This window comes from Lynx canadensis, chromosome A2, assembly GCF_007474595.2.
Source record: "Lynx canadensis isolate LIC74 chromosome A2, mLynCan4.pri.v2, whole genome shotgun sequence".
Taxonomy (NCBI): domain Eukaryota; kingdom Metazoa; phylum Chordata; class Mammalia; order Carnivora; family Felidae; genus Lynx; species Lynx canadensis.
Window position 1 is genome coordinate 121,749,325 of NC_044304.2, and position 17,156 is coordinate 121,766,480.

Here is a 17,156-nt window from a genome sequence, read left to right on the forward strand (position 1 = left end):
TATAGGTGGGGAAATCGCGGCACAGAATGACCAACCGGTCTGAGTTCATGCAGACGGTCTGGCTCTTGGGGCCTCAGTCTCAACCACTGTCCATAGTCCCCTGTCTTGGGAAGAAGGGCTGTGGGGGAGCTGCCACTTGTGAGGACTTAGAGAGTTGATCTGGCAGTTTAGGAGGCAGAGGCGTCCCCTGCTGAGGGGACAGTGTAAGCAGGGGCAAAGAGGTGGGCACACTGGTGTAGTGGCTGTGGGCCAAGGAGGGCCGGGAGGCTGGGTGCGCAGGTAGCAGAGGTGGGGCCCTGAAGGGGAGGTGAGTCGGATCCTGGGCATGTCCAGCTGAGCCTTCATGTCCACAGTCAGGTGTGGGGCAGAAGTGTAGATCCCGGGAAACGCTTAATGGAAGCATGAGAGGTACTGGCATGGGGCTAAAAGCTGAAGTCCTTGGAGCGATGGGCACTGCCAAGGGTACGTGGTAAAGGCACCTGGGTCCAAATCCTGAGTGGGAGAGCCATGTGTTTGGTGTGATAAGGAAAAACAGTGGTCAGAGCAGGAGGACTGCGGAGGTGAGGGAAGAGAGGGTCTCTAGGAAGCAGGAAGGTGACAGTTTTGGACCCTCAGGAGAGGCTGGGAGCCTTGCGGCACCTGGCCTGGAACAGATGCTGCCTGCTACTTTCAGGTGACTTTTTCTGTCCGCAGAATCACTAATCCCACGCTTCTGTGCTCCCTTGGGGGAGGACACACCAGGTGTGCTGACAGAAGAAGTGTTGGAGAGAGCTCTTTCAGGAGGGTACTGGGGGCAGGAGGCCAACTGCTGCAGATCGAGGAATGGTGTGGGTGAGGTCATCTACACAGAGCGTGGAGCTTTTTAAAAGCTTAGAGGTGAAGGGAAGCACGGGGACAGGATGGCAGCTCCAGACCGGGGAGGGTCAGGGAACAGGGTCTTTTTTTCCAGGACCGGAGAGATGTGAGCATGTTTGTAAGCCCAAGGCTGGGTGCCAGCCACACAGGAGAAACCAGCCATTCACAGAGACTCCCAAGAGGCAGGAAGTGTGTCCTTGGGTTGGGTCTGGGAGGGGCTGCACTGACAGTATCCAGATTCATTTTCTGCCACTCTCCACAACGGTAGTTGAGGTCGTGATGCCGGGCCTGGGGCATTACAAGTTCTCAGAGTAGCTTTGAAAGCCCCAGTGAAAGAGCCAGTTCTGCTCAGAAGGGTTTTTTGAGTTATTTGAAACTTAGTCCAATGAAGCAAAGCTTTGTTAAGTTATTGAGGACTGCTGTTTGGAAAACGTTGCGTTTTATCGAGTTTTGAGACTTTGAAACAGGGCTCTCCATCTTTAACAGATTTAGTGACTCTCAGCCTGGTGAGGTTGAAAGAACCTGGGATTTAGAATTGGACAGATTTGCCACTTACTAACAGGGTGACCTCGGGCATGATGTTTTTGTTTATCGCTTTGTGACTTAGTTTCTTCATCTAAGAAATGGGATATTATACCTGTCTTTACGGGATCGTCATGAAGAATAAGGGAAATAATGCATATAGAATATTTGGCCTACAATAGTTAATAAATACTGGCTATCTTTCCTACTCTTTGGTTGTCCAAAACACACTGTTTCTTAAGTGGATGGATATATTCCTGAATAAATGGAAATTTTGTAAGGAAGAGGTGGGAAGTAAGATTAGAGATTATGGGAGATTATGATGGTCAAAGAGAAATGTTTCGATCTGTTGTGTGGGCCATGTGGGCCATGGCCAAAGGCGGTGAAGAGGAGAATGACCTGGGTTCCTGTGCCTCAGGACGGGTCTCCCCCCTGGGGCCAGGCACTTAGTAGGTCTTCAGGGAGCATGTGTGGATTAAATTTGCCTTCCATGAGGCATTTCCTCCCTTTCACACTCAAGGCCAAGGTGAGGCTGGGCCCTCATTTGAAAGCTCTTGAGGTTGACACAGAGGTGTGCTCCTGCCTGTCTCTTTTCTAGAAGTTCCCCCTAGGCTGGCACAGTTGGCTGCCCTTGCTTGGGCCCCCGTGGCTGTGGTCTTCCATCTCAGGGCTACTGCACTGGGCCTCAGGGCTTCGTAAGATTCTGTGAAGGTGTAAAGAGAAATGGGAAGTCCATGAGAGGAGGGTGGCATTCCTATAATTGACTTGGTTCAGCTTTTCTGCCTTCAAATAAAATTTCTTTTGTATGAGAAAAAAAAAATTAACCAGCCAAAAAACTTCCTGAATGGACACCATGACCAAGTTCTCTGCCATCATCTGAGACTGGAGGCTCTTTTGCAGGCCTTACAATCACCTTCATAATTTCATATTCCCCTCCTCACAGAGCAATGGTGCACTGAACATCCACGTTCCACAAGCCACTCTATAGAGGGCAGATGAACTTATATGGGCATTTTGACAAGTGTCTAGGAACCAAGGCCAGCGGAAGTCAAGGAAATCCATCTGGGTGCTACAACCCAGAGCCTCTCCACACCCCCCCGGCCCCCCCTCAGCTTCTTGACAAATCTCAGGCCGCTTTCTAGCCTAGGTGTGGACAGTCAGGCATCCTTAAAACCCAATACACTCCTAGGAGTGTTTTAAAAGAAGAAAAGAGAAGTTGAAAGTACCCATTTTAGATAAAAACCAAAAGGGGAGCTGGCCCATTAAATAAAGACATTATGATTGTTCTCTCCATCTTTTCAAAGAAAATAACTCTGAAAGGTGTATTTACCAGATGTCGGGATGTGGGAGAGCCTAAATAAGGATCGTGGCTTTAAAAAGCGGTGTTATGCAAATAAACCCCACATGCGTTTTGTAGGAGACTGTCCTTGTTCTTAGGAGATACAGGCTGGGTGGAGTATTTAGGGATGACGTTATAACTCACTTTCAGATGGTTCAGCAAAAAACAAAAAAGAAGTGTGTGTGTTTCTGTGTGTCTGCGTGTGTTTGGAGGGAGGGAGGGAGAGAGGAAAGGAGAGGGAGAAAAGCAAATGTGGTAAAATGTTAATAATTTGTCCCTGTAAGTGAAGGGTGTACTGGTGTTCATTGTATTATTCTTTCATTTTTCCTGTAGGTTCAATAGTTTTCCAATTAAAAAGGGAAAACGTGCATGGAGCACATAGGAAAAATGACTAGTCGATAGAATCTATCTTTTATCTCTCAGAAAAGATCCTAAAGAAGTGTAACAGGGTCGTGGTGTGCCACTAAAGGTTGGAATCTGGGCGAGGTGATGATACAAAGCCCAGGGCCAGCCCAAGAAGCACCGAGCGAATGCCCCAACATGCCCGGCAAGTGGTATGACAGCCCCTTCTCTGTCCTATGTGGGCATCCTCAAGCCCTTTGGTCTCCAAGGAACCAATGGCTGTTGCAGAAACAATAGTCCATACACCTGGTCCAGACACACAGAAAGCAGCTTCCTTCAGTGTCATCCTGGTGGGCACTCGAAGCTGACGCCTGCCTGTCCCCCAGCTCCAGCCTCCCCTACCCACACTGCCAGGACCGGAGCCCATACACCCACAAGCTGGCAGTACAAGCTGGCTGGGTCTTCCCTCTGCAGACCCTCCGGATGTTTTCTTGCAACCTCCGATTTTTTTTTTTTTTTTTTTTTTATTACACCCACATCGTGAGGCTCAACGTGACATTTCCAACAGGAGACTGCCTGACGTGAGTCCAGCTGCTTCACATGGTTTTTATATTTGTTCTGGAAAAAGCTCCAGATACCTTTGGTCAAAGCTCTTCCTGTCGGCTGCGCTGCCGGGGCCGTTTCTCGCCCACACGGTCCAGAAGGGGCTGCCATCTCTGGCCCCTCACGTTTGCCCCCCTGGGGACAGGTGATGGGTGGCAGAAGGGTGCAGCCTGGAGAAGCAAGGAGTCTAGGTGTGGTTTTGGAGGGCGTGTGCCTTCAGTCTCATTCTTGTGTTATTTGGATTCAGATCCTTAGAAACCAGGGAAGCCAGAGCCTTGCCAAAGGGCTTCATTCTGCTTCAGCAGAAGTTTCTCTGTTAAGTGGAAAAGACTGTGCTCCTTGCATTTCTCCCCCCCTTTTACAAACTCACACTAATGTGTTACCTCTTAAGGAATTGGGAAGGAATACTTGTCCTGTGCTAAAATTCTAAGTCCCCGTTTCCTGACTTCTGTGTGAGGTGTTCTCTGGGCTCCTCAGCTTTAGTGCTCGCTCGTCAAGTTGCAGCGTGGATTCCCTACCTTTGGGCAGTGTCCCAGCTCCCCACTGAATACCCCCATCCACTGGGCTTCCTGCACAGAACCACCCGTGCTCCATAGCTGGGAACTCTTCATTAGAGGCAGAGGCTGTAACTCCGGCAGGTGGGGAGGGAGGGGACCCACCCTCTGGTTGGTACCCAGGGACCCTCACACCCCATTTCAAGTGAAAATGGCTGCCAGAAGAGGCACAGGGAAGCAGCCGAACTGGCTCAGGGACACATCTAATTTTAGCTCAGGGTGTGCTCGTCCTGAGTTGGGGCTGGTCCACCCATGGAAATTCCACAGCTCTCTGGTTTTATGTGTGTGAGTGGCGTAATGCTCAAAGTTAGCAAAGCTAACTTGGTTTTAAAGCAGCATGTTTCTTTCTCGTTTTTTTTCTAAGAAATTTCCAGAAAACAACCTGTTCTCTGTGCTTTTGGAGTAGGTCAGAATTTCCTGAAGATTCCTCTTTTGTGAGGGGGCACTGTGAGCTGGGAGAAAGAGATGTTCTGAGAGCCAGTCTTGGCTGGGCCTTCCTCAGTATGAACGCGGCCAAGACAATGACAGGGTCTCTGGGTCGGAGGAGTCCTTGTGGTGTCAGACATCTGGTACAGTGGGTCACCGGGAGTTCATAGGTCAGCAGCATAAAAACAAAGTTGGAAACAGAAAACAGAACCCTGGGGGACCAACTTGGTTCAGGTCCAAGTGTGGAGAGCCTGAAACGTAAACTGTTTTGGCAGCCTCTTTAAGATGAAGAATATAAAAGTATCTCATTTTTGCAAATTTGATAAAAATAGAAGGCCACGCCAGCACATTGCTTGGGCCTCTGGGAAGGGGTCTGTGTAGGTGAGGGCCCGTGGAGCTTAAGCCCCGTTAACGTCACCGTCAGTCACATGCTGTTCAGTGTGGTGTTATTTTGTTTTCTGGCCAAGTGGGAATGTTAAAACCAATTTCGTAAAATTTAAATGTGGATATAATCTTGAAATAAAATTCTGGCGTTTAACATGAACGCTGTGTGAAAGATGCACTGTATAGGCGCTTGTTTTCCTCACTTGACCATGGACCTGTGTGTCAGGAACTGGTTTGTGTCAGACAACTTCCAACTTTCTCGGCCTCAGTGTCCTCGTTTGTGAAAATGCCTCCCACATAGGCCTCTGGGGGGAATTAAATGAGAAACTATGCTTTGAAAGGGCTTGGTGAAGTCGATCTGAACGCCCAGATAAATCATGTTTATCGTAAGGACAAAACTGTGGAACATTTAGAAGCTTTAGAATGTAACAGGAAGGAAAATAGAAGCCTAGGGAAGGTGATATCCATCTAGGACCACCTGGGGGGAAGACATGAGCTCCAACAAGAAGAATTATTTAAGTGTAAACCTACTCTAAAGGTTTTCTAAAAGGAAATGAACCCAAATTTCTCTCTTTTATTTTTATGTGTTTTAAAATTTATTTTATTTCTTCAAATTTCTCCATTTTAAAATTGAGAAGAAGTTAACGCACCCAGACAGCATTGTTTCAGATTTGTGACTCATGGCTTTTTTATTACTGCTTATGCAGGGGAGAGTTTTGTGTGTTCAAAATGGAAATACTTCATCGCAGAAGTTGTTTTAGGCCACTCTTTGACATATTTAGCCACACGGAACTCAAGTGGAATCACTATTTAATGAGACTTGGAGAAAGTCGACCTCTGTCATTGGGACAGCTCCTTCCCTGGATGTGTTGGCTTTTACTAGGACAGTAACAGGGCAGGGACAGTGCCCCAAAGCAGCTGCCCCTAGCAGCTAAGTAAACATCTCCACGCAGCTTTCCAATCCATGGTGGAAACCAGCGGCAACTCTTATGTAATGTCTTTCAGGCGGCATGTCAGAACCTTCCCCTTTATAATGCCAAGTGTGACTTTATAGACTCCCTGGGACAGGGCCAAGGTTGTAGAGGCAATCCTTTCCATCCTGGGCTCTTATACCAGCCTTGGGGAGGGCAGGGCCAGGGCTAGTCTCTGTCTCTGGTAGAGCCTTGCCATTGGGTCCTCACTCTGAGGCTGGGAGCCCTAATCAGAGGCAGGCTTGTGATCCCAGTTGCTGGGTGTGCAGTCTGGGGCTCACACCTCGGGGCCCTTGTGGCGTGAGCCAGGCACCATGTCACATCTCTAGCTCTGGCCCTGGTCATTGGCCTCACCCAACATCTCATGGTGGCTAGGTTTGGCTGAGCTGTGCAGCCGTGTGCTGGTGGGCAGAGGGGAGGAGACAAGACCAAGGGAGATCGTGGGCTAGCAGCATTCTGCTTGGTGAACTGCATAGCTCAGGTGAATGAATAGTTCAATGAATTTGGCCATGCTCCAGAGATCCACTCCATAGAGACCATTTTCCTTCAAGAGGATATTTTTCTTTCCCTGGTGTAACACCAGCTCTACCCACTTTTTCGCTTCCTGTTGGGCAACGTCTGCCTCTGGGCACCAGTCTCCTTGTGGAACTGAGCTCAGCCACACCCAGGAGAGTGTAGCCTGTGAGAAGGGCAAGAGATAGCAACTGGGAGAGCTGCAAAGCCCCTGCGAGCGGCTTTAAGGGAAGAGCAGTCAACCTGTCCTAATGCGTTCGGGTCTTAAGGAAGTGCAATCAGTGCTTCCGATATCCAGCATGGGATGGATGAAAACGAACTGACATGAGAGTCCTGTTTCTGGCTTTGCCCACTAGCCAGGGTCCTTAGCAAAAGCTCTGCACCACCTTACTCCTATCCCTAACAGGGCTGCGGGATTACATTAGATGGTCTGGATTGGCCCTTCCGGCCCTTCCAGATGGAAGAGCCGTATCTAGGTGAACTCTGAGAACTTGTCAGCTTTCCGAGGGGGCATTCATTAAACACCAGTTGTATGCTAAGGCCTTGTGCCAATTGGGAGAAGGGGAGAATAATACGAGGGAAGGTCACACCTAGTACAGTTTTGTTTTGTGAATTGTGTGCCCTTGAAGGAACCCTCCCAGTCTGATGTCTTGGTAACTGGGTAAATTTCTTCTCTGTTTCTGGAATGTGCCAGAATCCGGCCTGACTCAAGGAAAGAGAAATAAATGTTGGACTTGGTTTCAGATCTTGCTCTGGCTCTGCACACTTCTCATCAAGGGTGTGTGCCAAAGCCTGTGGGGAAGGGCACATACGGAAAGATAGTTAAGCTGAGAAATCGTCACCCCGAAAGAACAATGGTCCAGGAGGCTGGAGTACGTGTGTTCTCTCCAGCTAGACGGGCTGAGCAGATGGCTTTTCCAGGAGGATGCAGGGCCATCCGTGCCCCCTCCCCTTCCCCAGATCTGTCCTCACCGGGCGATCCCTATCTTTGTCCAACCTTCGTCATCATGGACCCGGATGAGAGAGACTTGGGTATGCAGCCCAATTCCCAATTAACTTTTTTCACTAGTTTCAGGAAGATAATTTATTTGGATTGAATTGTTGAGGCAGATTGCTTTCACAGTATTCCAAGCAGAGTGCTTTCTCACAGGAAATGTCAGACCAGGCAATTCTAGTCAAGTTTTCCACATCCTTAAGAAAAAAGAAAAGAGAGAGGGGGAAAGAAAAAAAAAAAAAGATTCCTTTTATATAGTGAAGGTCAACAGTTTGGGAACTGGCAACTGCAGGGTATGAAACTGAGATCAGTTAAACATTGTGATCCTCCACAGGATGACTTCTCAACAGCCCCACCTTTCATGAGGCCTCCTGTTCTTTAGGGCTTAATTTAAAAAGTGTCTGCGGATTGGGTTGCCCAGGGAGATAGAGGGCTTCTCAAGATTGGGACATGGATCCCCCGGGGGGCATCTGGGCGGTGGGGACGTTGGATGAGCTCCCTTCCTCTCCCCAGAGTTCAGATTCCTCATCCATCAAACCAAGGTTATGCCGGGTGACCCCCAAGCTTCTTCCCAATCTAGGTCACCATGATTCTGTACCTTTACCTGGGGGAGCTTGGCTGAGCCTCTATAGGAAGCCAAAGAGAACTGGAGAGCAGGCAAGTGAAGAGTCTTTTTTTCTATAGAGAGCTTTGATTTTTTTTTTTTTTTAATTCTTTTTAAATCAGCTGGCCCTCAGGGATCTGCCTCATTAAAGCTTACTCCTCCGAAGTTCAGTCCTTAAGGAGAGGCTTTATTTCAGCACAGGCTGTGGAAGGTCACTGTGAGGAAAAGAACCTAACACAGCTGTTCCTCTGAGGGCGCCCCCTAAGGACTTGCTCTCCCCCCACCCCCACCCCCTCCTGTGTCCAAGGAGTGTCTGCAGGTGGGGAAGGGGTGGGTCCCGAGAGCCGAAGTCCGGAATCACTAGGTGTTAGGGCCCTCGTAGCTTCCCAAAGACGATTCTGGCAAAAGGGAAGCTGAGACTCGGAGGCGATCACAACTTGAAGCGATGCATCTTCTCTGGCACGAGCTGGTCCTGTGGCTTGTCCGTCCAGTGCCTCTGTGTCCACTGACCTCGGAATAGCTCTCTGCTTCATTACCGTCTAGTCCTGAAAGGAGGTGCTGCTGGGAGTCGGGCAGTAGCAAGGGTGCTAAACCTGTGTCAGGAAACCTGGGCTCTGCAGCACCCGCCAGCTCGTCGGTCTCGCTTGTCTTGCTGCACTGCCTCTGGTGCACCTCTGGGAGACTTCGAGTCCCGTGGGGTGTGACATCCTCAGCTGGCTACTGCTTCCAGGGCTTCAGTGTTAGGATGTCTGGTCGGGTTGAAGTACATATATGTCAAGTAGAGCGAAACCCTTCTTGTCCTTTGGGCTTGCTAGGTTTATCTTTACTTTTTGAGTGGGGGCGGGGAAGAGGGAGAGGGAGAGAGAATCTTTAGCAGGCTCTATACTCAGCACGGAGCCCGATGTGGGACTCGATCCCACGAACCGTGAGATCATGACTTGAGCCGAAATCAAGAGTTGGACACTCAACTGACTGAGCCACCCAGGCGCCTCTTTGCTAGGTTTTATTTTAAAAATATGTATGAGTTTTTTTAATCAAATGTTTTTGCTGCATCTATTGAGATTGTTTTCCATTTTTTCCCTCTGTTGGTGTGAATTACATTATTGGGTTTTCTTTCTTTCTTTCTTTTTTTTTTTAATGTTTACTTATTTTTGAGAGAGAGAGAGGGGTGGGAGGGGTAGAGAGAGAGAGATGGAGACAGAATCCGAAGCAGACTCCAGGCTTTGAGCTGTCAGCACAGAGCTGATGCGGGGCTCGAACACACAGACCCATGAGATCATGACCTGAGCCGAAGTCGGATGCTTAACCGACTGAGCCACCCAGGCGCTCCTGGACTGTCTAATGTTAAAATATACTTCAATCCTTTCTCGGCCAAGATCTGCCTCAGACTCATGGCTGATGCAGTTGTTTGTTATTTTATTTCATAGTTTTGTACTTGTATTTATACGTGTAGGTGTTTGGAATCGAGGTTTCATCGTGTTTGCGAGCATGTGGCAGTTCTGTGTTGGGCACTTTTCTCAGCACTTGATGGATTAGCCTGTTTCATTGCCACCACAGTCGCTTGAGGTAGGACTGTAATTAACCCATTTTATAGAGGTTGAAAATGGTTAAATTTTCCTGTTGAATTCCTTTTGTTGTTGAATTTCCTGTTGAATTTCCTTTTGTTATTCTGTAGGTTTATCACTAATAATGCTTTTTATTCCAAAGTCTATTTTTAATCTGATGGTACAGCATCAGTTACGTTAGCTTTTAAATGGTTGGCCCACAAGTGATCTATTTTTTTCCCCAGGCTTTATGGTTCACCTTTTGTGTCACGTACCTAATGAAACAGCATATTGCTATTAAAAAAAAAAAAGCCCGAGTGTCTCTTTGAACTGGCCCGTCGAATTTGTTTGCTTTTATTATAATTACTGATACACTTGAATTCATTTGTATTCTGTACTTTCATGCTGCCATGCTTTTTTTTTTAATCTTTTTTCTTCCTTTTCTTTTCCTTTTTTTTTTTAAAGTAACCATGTTTGAGCGAACAATTCAGTGGCATTTAGTACATTCAGAATGTTGGGTAATCATCACCTCTGTCTAGTTCCAAAACATTTTCTTCTCTTCAGAGTAAATCTCTTCCTATTCAGCAGTTTCTTCCCATTTCTGCCCCCATTCCCTCACCCCTGGCAACTCCTAATCTACGATATCTCACATAAATGGAATCATACAGTATGTGACCTTTTGTCTCTGGTTTCTTTTGCTTAGCATTGTGTCTTCGAGGTTCCTCCACATTGTAGCCTGTGTCAGTACTTCATGCCTTTTTAGGGTGAAATAATATTCCATTGCGTGGGTACACAACAATTTGTTTATCCACTCATCCATTGGTGGACATTTTTTTTTTTTCCACTGGTGGACATTTGAGTTGTTTTTACCTTTTGGCCTTAGAGAATAGTGCTGCTATGAACATGTGTCCCTGTGTTCACTCCTTTGGGGTATATACCTGGGAGTAGAAGTCTATCATGTGGTAATTCTATATTCAGTTTTTTGGAGGAACTGCCAACCTATTTTCCACAGTGGCACTTTCTTATGAATCAAGTGGTATTTATTTTTTCTTCTTGGGCTTTCTGATTTGGAAGTTATATAAATATGTTTTTACTATTTTAGCAGTAACTCTTAAAATATTTTTTATCATAATGACTTAAAGTTTCAGTTTAATCAATCTCTTTACCCCCTCAAAAAATACAAGGATTTTAGAAAGCTTCAGTTGCTCATTTCCCGTTCCCATGTTTCCTGTGTATTGTTGTCTAACGTTATCCCTTTGTTTTTAACCACCCCCTAACTAGTGCTATTGTTATTAATTTTTTATCATCGGCTCTCATTTAGGTTTATCTACATGTTTATGGATTTCTTTTCTCGCCACTGCTTTCTTCCTGCTCTTTTCTTCTGGGTTCACTTTCCTTCTTGCTAAAGTAAATCCACGAGTGGTTTGTTCAGTGAAGGTCTGTGATGGTAAACTTTTTCAGTGATTTTCTGAAAATGTCTTCATTTTGTCCTTACCTTTAATATTTTGAATATTAAAGATGTCTTTTATTAAAGTAGTTTTTGTTTATAGATAGCCTGCCTTTCCGCTAAGATTTTTCTCATTGTCGTCAATATTCTGGTCATTTCACTATGACATTTCTAGGAGTATATTTATTTCCACATGTGCCATTTGAGGCTTCTTAGGTTTCTGTGAGGATTATGTCTGCTAAGTTCTTAGCAGGTATCCTTTCTCACACTCCCTCTATTTTTCCTTCTGGAACTCCTTTTACATGGGCATTGGAATTAAAGTTTTTTCCCTCCATGTCTCTTCTTTGCTCTTTCATATATTTGATCTCTTTGGATTGAGTTGCATTCCAGATCATGTCATCTGATGGCCCCTAGTAATTTCTTATCTCTTCATTGTATCTGATCTCCTGTTTAAGCTTACCCCAAGTTTCCCCCCAATGTTAAAGAAGATCTAACCTATAGAAAAGTTGAAAGAATGGAAAAATGAACATTTATACGACCTTCACCTACATTAAGTGATTCTAGGACTTTGTCGCATTTGTTTTTTCTCCCTCTCCCTCCTCCCCTCTCCGCATATTTGTAACCCATACATTTTTGATGATTTCCTTGAAAGTAAAACTCAGACATTGTGGCATTTCATCCCTAAATATCACAGCTTGCATTTCCTAAGGACAAGAATGTTCTACTGCCTAACCACAGTACCATTAAGGCACCCAAGAAATTTCCGTAACATCAGCTAACATAAAGCCCATAATCAGATTTCTCCCACATGGCTCCAAAATGTTCTCTTAGGCTTTAGTTGTTTCAATCCAGGATCCATTCAAGGTTTACCTGCATTTGGCTGTCATGTCTCTCTAGTCTCTTTTAATCTCAAACAATTTCCTTTCTATTCTTAGTTTTTCACGAGTATAGTCTTGTTGTCTTATGGAATGACCACATTCTAGATAATGTCTGTTTCATTATTAGGTTTATGTTAAAACACGTTTTGGGCAAGGACAATACATATGTGATGTTGTGTATTTCCCATTACATCACATCAGGAGCACATAATGTCAGCTTGTTTGATTTCTGCTGATGCTAAATTGGATCACTCCATTAAGGTGGTTCCTGCCAATCTCTCCATCATTATAAAGGAAATTTTCCCTTTTGCAATTAATGAGGAATTGGTTACTTTCAGACTAGATGATTATCCTGTCCCTCAGAAACTTTTTAACCAGTGGTTTTACCATCCATTGATAATCTTTTCCCATATTAGGAGTTTATAAAATGGTGATTGTCTAATTTTTATCATATTCTCATTTCTTTTACATTTGTTAGGTGATGGTGTCGTACAGAGAAGAGCTGTCCATGACCTGTCCCTGTCTTCCTCCCTCACTCCCTCCTCTAGCACAGATTCATGGCATTTTCTATGTAAATTTCATATGTTGTTATCTGTTACCATCCTTATATGTCCATAAGTTTTTTATTTCTATGATTGTATTTACTTTTCAAAATGGCTCATTCTTTTTGTATAGTGTCTATGTCTTTCCTTATAATTTCCATTCCTTTTTCTTTCTTTTCTTTTTTTTTTTTAAATTTTTTTTTTAAGTTTATTTATTTTTGACAGAGAAGGAGTGTGAGCATGAGAGGGGGAGGGGCAGAGAGAGAGGGAGACACAGAATCCGAAGCAGGCTCCAGGCTCCAAGCGGTCAGCACAGAGCCCGACGCGGGGCTTGAACTCACAAACTGCGAGATCATGACCTGGGCCGAAGTCGGATGCCTAAACGACTGAGCCACCCAGGCGCCCCTCTTTTTTTTTTTTAAAGATTTTATTTTTAAGTAATCTCCATACCCAGTGTGGGGCTCAAATTCACAACCCCGACATCAAGAGTCACATGCTCTACCGACTGAGCCAGCTAGGTGCCTCTGATTTCCATTCCTTTTGAAAAAGTCTTCCTATTCTAATTACAGTCTCTTTTAGATTGTTGTTCTATCATCTCAAGTTCTTGGGAGTCCTATTGGCTGTGTCATCTGGCTTTCACTTATGATGCATGATTTTCTCATATATTTACCAGTTTTTAGTGTTGAGCATATTTTCAGTGGGGCTTAAAAAAAAATCTGTCTCCCCTGGGGAATCTTGTATGACCTGCTTTGTAGAAGTGCCCCTCCAGATACTTTTACATTGCATTAGTTAGGTGTGCTAGGATATCACTGGCTCAGGAAAATTTTATGTTATTTATTCTGGATTCCTGTGCCACGTGAGTGGGGTCAATTTGGACTCCGTTCACACTGGGTTCTGAGTTTTCATCAAATAGAATATATAGTAAGTGGTCAATATCTTTATTCTCATGGGACACCTTTCTTTTGTACTCCGTAACTTATTTAGCCACGTGTCCAGTACCAAACATTCAGGAAGGAGCATCTCCTCGTCTCTTTTTATGTTAAGAGCTAGTGAAATATTGAGAATGTGGGACTGTAGAGGCAGTAGAGCATCTTCAAAACTAGTGTGACCCGGCACCTCAGGCTTCTTGGAGCCCCTGCACCTGGTCATGTCCTGCAATGACCAGCATGCTCAGGCTTCCCCTGAGGGACAGATGAGGCACTTGATGCCCACAGAGGGTAAATGACTTGCCTGCGGGCATGCAGAGTTTGGGAGAGAAGGGATGAGAACTCAGGTCTCCAAGTAGCTCTTCCTACCCAGCCAAGATTCAGTTACGTGGGATTGAGTCCTGGCCCCGTGTAGCCCTGAACACCTGCAGCGCCCTGGTCCTTGCTTCTCCCTCGGGGCCACAAAGGGGAGCTTGGGTAGGAAGTGGTGACCTCAGACACAGCGGACAAGCTGGGTGTCTACAGCCCGGCTCCTGCGGATTTATTAGATGCACACTCTGACACATGTCTCTGGGTTATCTGCACAATCACATTTTGAAAAAGTGTTTTGACTCCTTGATTTATCTTTTTGTCATTGTTTTGCATAATAGCTTCTCACTCAAAGGCAAGAACATGCTTTTAAACTGACCTTTTAAACTTTGCAATGCTTATGCCACAAAGGGACACATGAAAGGAACAATAAACACATTCCCTGAGTGTGAGCATAATTGAAGTCTCCTCTGGTGATGAGATCTATGGGAAATGGGCACAAAGCATCTGAGCTGGGCTTTTGCGGCTGATGGATGGCGCTCCGGGTGGAAGTCCCATGACCCAGGAGAGGCCTGGCTGTACCCTATGCGGCAGGAAAATCATCACCACCCTCTCACCGTGGCTCTTGGCCACCCACATCCTCCAAGGGTTTGCCCCCAGGAGCCAAGGGGGACACTTGGGAGGTTTGAATTTTGTCCTGTGGGCCACGGGAAACCATGGAGGGTTCCGGACAGGGGAAGGAAGCATGAGATAGAAGAAAGAACAAAATAAAGCATTTGGAGCCAGCGGCCTGGGTTTGAGTTCTGGCTTGGGCACTCCTAAGTTGCGTGACCTTGTGTGAGTCACCTCACTTCTGTGAGGGTCACTCTGGTACTTAGCACCCATTTATGGAGCCCTGACCAGGTGCTGGGCATGCGGGGTACAGAGCTGACCCAGAAAATCCATGGTCCTTTGTCCCTCCTTGTTTATTTCTCTTACCGTATGTATTCATTTCCTGTGGCTGCTGTCACGAATTCCCACAAACTTAGTGGCTTAAAACAACATGAGTTTATTATTATGGCACTAGATTCTGGAGGATCAAGGTCTGACATCAGTTCCACTGGGGCTAAAGTCAAGGTGTTGGCAGGGCTGGTTCTTTCTGGAGACACCAGGGGAGAATCTGTTTCTTTGCTTTTGTAGTTTCTCATGGCCACCCACGTCCTTGACTTGTGGCCCCTTCTTCGTCTTCAGAGCGCGTCCCTCCAACCTCTGCCTCTGGTGTGATACCACCCCTCCTCTTCCGGGTCGTATGTCCTTCTGCTTCCTTCCCTCTTATGAGGACATTTGTAATTACATTGTTCCCACTTGGGTAATCCAGGATACCCTCTCCCATCCCAAGATCCCCAATGTAAATGCTATCTGCAAAGTCTTTTCTGCCATATAAGGCACTATTCACAGGATATCTTTGGGGGCTGTTGTCCAGCCCACTACACCATGTCAAATTGCAATTTATGTCTCGTCCTTTTGCATGCCCGGGTCTCCTTTGGGCAGGGAGATTGGCTTGCCGGATAACTGCCACATGTTTGCTGAATGAGAGGGTGAAGAAATGAAGGAATGCACGTTTGGAGTTGAGAAAGATGTGGCATCCCACTTGGGCTGTAGGGGATTAGCATGAGTTTGCCAAAGTATATTCTAGCAGAAGGGAAGGGCTTACGAAAAGGTATAGAGGCAGAGGCTGAGAAGCTCAGCATTCAGGAGATGCGCGTGGAGTGTGAGGGTGCAGAGGGTGGAGTGGTAGGTGGCCAGGTCATGATAGCCCATAGGGCACCCTAATGGGCCTGGGTTTTGTTTTATGTTGTTTGTTTGTTTGTTTATTTATTAAAAAAAATTTTTTTTAAACGTTTATTTATTTTTGGGACAGAGAGAGACAGAGCATGAATGGGGGAGGGGCAGAGAGAGAGGGAGACACAGAATCGGCAGCAGGCTCCAGGCTCGAGCCATCAGCCCAGAGCCTGACGCGGGGCTCGAACTCACGGACCGCGAGATCGTGACCTGGCTGAAGTCGGACGCTTAACCGACTGAGCCACCCAGGCGCCCCTATTTATTTTTATTTTTAAGTAACCTCTACCTGCAGCGTGGAGCTCAAGCTCACGACCCCGAGATCAAGGGTCGCGGGCTGCACTGACTAAGCCAGCCAGACACTCCATCCTGGATTTTATTTTTTAAGGAAGCAATATGTGTGGTGGTTGCTGCCTTTGTCTTTGGGGTCATTGCCTGGGTTCAAATTCCTGTGCTGCCACTTGCTTGCTGTGTAACTGGGAAAATTACCGGACTTCTCTGAGGCTCAGCACAACGGCTACTTCATAAGGCCGTCCTGAGGAGCAGATGGCTTTTGTTGCTTGCACAGCACTCAGCACAGTGCCTAGAACAGTCAAAGGAGTCGGAGAGTGTTTGCTGCTATGATTGCTGTCATTTTTATAAATATTATTGTTGTTGGTGGTGACGATGGGGAACCCTGGAAGAACTTCAGCCAGGCTGTGGCATGGTCAGGTTTGCTTTCTAGAAAGATGCCTTTGACACCCATGTGAAGATGGTCTGGGGTGGGGCATCACACTGGGGGTCCGGAAACCCGTGAGGAGGCCATTCCAATGATCCGGGTGACAGATGAAGAGGCAGAGAACAGAGATGGGTACAAGGGAGATGTTACTTTCTCCGGGGTAGTCCAGAGATGGCTTTGTGCCTGCTGTTCCCTGCTTGAAATGATTCAAGGCAGGTGTTAGAGGCCATTTAGTACCATGCTCAGTCCTCACTTTGCAGAAACGGATAGTGAGGTGCAGGGGGGAGGCATTCTGCCTTAGTCCCCGGAGGGAATAGTGATAGAAGGGACAGATAAAAGTGGGACTCCGGTCCTCAGCCTTCAGTGGCATAGCCAGTTGCCGTGTGAGAGGTACGCTTCCAGAAGCTTCTGATGAGCATGCTGTTTCTCATTGCTGCAGGCTGGGGAAGAGGGGCTCTGACACAGCATCTGCACTGCTTCTTCCGTCACCTCCTTCTACTGCCCCTTCAGGCCTTAAATGCTCTTTCCAGCTTGTTCTTTTACCAGTCCCCAGGAGAATGCTCGCAGAATCCTGGTCGTGTAGGGACATAGGAATTTTGCCATTTTGAATTGAGGAAAATAGGCTTGAGCCAGTGGGGGAGGATTAGGGCTGCCTGGGAGGGTGGGGGAAGGAGCTCTGTGTTCTGGAGCCGGAAAAAGAAACCCAGAGTCCAAAGCAGTACGTGCTCACAGATTTGGTACCGTGAGTCCTCCGTGGTCTTCCACTCACACCCCTTCAATACATCTTCAGGAGGAAGCCAATTCAATAGAACGAACCATGGCGAGATTACGATTGTTACTTCAATCATATCTTACCCTGCAAGGATG

At 46.5% G+C, this 17,156-nt stretch overlaps 1 protein-coding gene across 1 annotated transcript in view; it reads left to right on the top strand.

Moving 5' to 3' along the window:
* Nucleotides 1-17,156, top strand: part of MINDY4 (MINDY lysine 48 deubiquitinase 4) — a 116,219-nt gene that overhangs the window by 38,424 nt on the left and 60,639 nt on the right.